This window comes from Microtus ochrogaster, linkage group LG4, assembly GCF_000317375.1.
Source record: "Microtus ochrogaster isolate Prairie Vole_2 linkage group LG4, MicOch1.0, whole genome shotgun sequence".
Taxonomy (NCBI): Eukaryota; Metazoa; Chordata; class Mammalia; order Rodentia; family Cricetidae; genus Microtus; species Microtus ochrogaster.
In genome coordinates, this window is record NC_022030.1 from 14120120 (window position 1) to 14123213 (window position 3094).

The 3094-nt window shown below is 38.9% G+C and overlaps 1 protein-coding gene across 6 annotated transcripts in view; it reads left to right on the forward strand.

Annotated features, from left to right (window-relative positions):
* Positions 1 to 3094, forward strand: part of Utrn (utrophin) — a 521838-nt gene that overhangs the window by 352901 nt on the left and 165843 nt on the right. The window lies entirely within an intron of this gene.

Consider the following 3094-nt stretch of genomic DNA (forward strand, 5'->3'; position numbering starts at 1 on the left):
TGTAGCAGAGCATGGGGGCAGAAGAGAGCACTGTGGTCCCTAGAATTACAGGCAACTGTGAGCTGCCATGTAGATACTGGGAACCAACCTGGGTTTTCTGCAAGAGCAGCTGATGTTCCTAACTTGTAAACTCTCTCCTTGGGCCCTGGCCTTTACCTCTTCTTCATCCTCCATCCACAGAGTGGTAAGAATGCAGACAGGTGCCATCATGCCCATTTAGAACAATTACTTTATTTAGTTGCCATGCACTGTGTACATTAGTCAGTCTCACACAACCATATTACTTAATTTATGCTGTATGTGTTGTTAAGTGACACATGAGTGTTCTTCACAAAGAATCCTGGTAAAGTGGATGGTCAGAATTTTTATACAAGAAAAGAGAAATTTATTGACAATAACGATTGAACTAATAAAATAAAAGCCAGAGTTTGAATGCAGATTTTTTTTTTCTATTGGTTTTCGGACAGTGTTTCTCTGTGTCAAAACCCTCTGTTCTGGAACTCGCTTTGTAGACCTCGCTGGCCTCGAACTCACAGAGGTCTACATGTCTCTGCCTTGTGAGTTCTGGGATTGAATGCATGCATCCCCACTGCACAGTGAATGTAGATATTTTTAACTCTTGGTATTGAACTTATTTTGCTTCATCAAGTTTTTATGTCCAATTTGAAGATGTATTGATTGAGATTAAATGCCTCTTATGGACACAAAAATGGAAAATGATGATTCATGTCTGCTTTGGGTGAGAGTAATATTCAATAAGTATGAACCTTAGGATCAGAAGTCTGACGAGGGGGCACCATTGGCAAACCACCCAGAGTAACAGAATGGTGCCCTATTGGAATTCAAGCAGATTTACGGTCATATTCAGTAGATGCGAGAGTTTCTAATTGGCAATAAGTTAAAGGACACTGACAGAATGCCATATTAGTGAGAGTGATAATTCAAAAGAGGAATGTTGGTGGAAAGCCTTGGGTTTGGTTGTGTCATGTGTTGATATGGTATGTCTAACCATAAAACCAAATTGATTCTCGCACTTTACTATTTATTTTCTGATTTTGGACAAATTGCTTCACCCATCTGAACTTTGCCAAATTGTACGATAAGTATCCAACACACTCGATTGTCAGGAAGAGTAAAGTAGATTGATTTGATAGTTTCTTAGTCTCCGTAGACCTTGGTAATGGTAAATTCTAGGCTATTTTTCATATGCAAGGTTGTTGAGTGGATCTGATTAAGTTGGTGTTGGAAATCCATGCAGCGACTGTCAGAGAACAGAAATCTTCCACTCATATGAATGATTTTCTTTAGAATTAAGGTAGCATGTCCTGTAACATACAGTCCTGGGGGCTGGAGAGATGGCTCAGTGGTTCAGAGCACTGGCTGCTCTTCCAGAGGACCTGGATTCAATTCACAACACCCACAATGCAGCTCACAACCATCTGTAGTTCCAGTTCCAGGGGATCTGATACCCTTACACAAATATGCAGGCAGGCAAATCAACAATACATATAAAATAAAAATAAATCATTAAAAAATGCAATTGCTCTATTTCTTAAGATGGTTGAAATGTGGCATGCTGTTGGTTCCTCTCTGTATAGATCCAGATGGAAATTCTGTCTCCATCAGCTGACTATTCTGTTTGTTTGTGCTGGAGAAGGATGCCTTTGCTTATGCTGTGTAGATGCTAGGTTTACATCTATATTGACTCACTTATATTTCCCATAATTTGATATGTATAACTAAAGATGAAATAATTTTTATATTCAAATATTTAAAAAGAAAATACACATCATTTATATATTTATATGAGATAAATGGGCTTATTATTTCTCAGTATTGGGCTTTCCTTCATGTGGGAAGCTCAGCTAAGAAAGAAGAACAGGACAATTTTGGGGAGCATTGCACTTTGGAGAGACACTGTCCTCAAATACTGATATCGCCATGCAACAGTTATTCTACAGTGGGCAAGATCTTAACCCATGTGTGTGCCTCAATTTCCTTGTATGTAAATTTAGAGTAATTTCTTTTTTAAAAAAATATTTATTTATTTATTATGCATACAATATTCTGTCCGTGTGTATGTCTACAGGCCAGAAGAGGACACCAGACCTCATGACAGATGGTTGTGAGCCACCATGTGGTTGCCGGGAATTGAACTCAGGCCCTTTGGAAGAGCAGGCAATGCTCTTAACCACTGAGCCATCTCTCCAGCCCTAGAGTAATTTCTTTAATAGGGCTGCCATGCATGTCTCATTTAGTCCATGCAAAGTGGCCCATATTTATTATTATTGTTATTATTATTATTATTATTATTATTATTATTATTATTATTATTATTAGTTACTATTTTGTTTGGCACTAGTTAATTCAGAAGACACAGAAACTTCTCTCTTCCTAAACCCCTCTCATTTCCTGGCTGGATTCTGAACAAACGTGAAAGAAAAATGAATTCAGCTGGCCTCCTTGGGAACCCTAATGCCATGGGAATGGCTGACAGAAGCCAGAAGAAAAGAGATGGCTTAGAGTTTAGATTGCTAACTCAACCCTAGAATGATGCAGAATTCCCAGCAGTCACTGCTCAAGGTGGCTTTCCAAGTGAGGTACTCTACATGCGAGAGTGAGGAAATAACTCTCTGATGATCTGTTGGGAAGAAAAATTCCTCTCTGATACTCTCTATTTTTAGTTCCCCTCACTTCATTTTACATGCTAATGATGTGGGCGGGATTGCTGGTCAGGTCACTCAGGTGATTTCTCTCTAGCCCTGGGAGTCCAGCCTTGTTCTCACTTTGCCTTCTGTAGGTATCAAACTCTCTGATGTCTTTAATATTTCCACAGACTTGGCCGCTACTCTTCCCTGTAATTTATTGAAAATTGCCTTTTCTCTTAATTGCTTACTTTGCTTGAAATGGTCTTTAATAGAGGTTAATCTCCTCAATTTTCCTTGCCTAGAAGCCAGTGGGAATACATACTCCAAATATTTATGACTGGTATAGACAACAAACATCATTCTTAGCCAGAGCTTAGAAGAAGACTGTTTGCAAAGGGAGCCTGGCCCATTAGTTTCAGTTTCTTATTGGCTAGCTCTTACATATC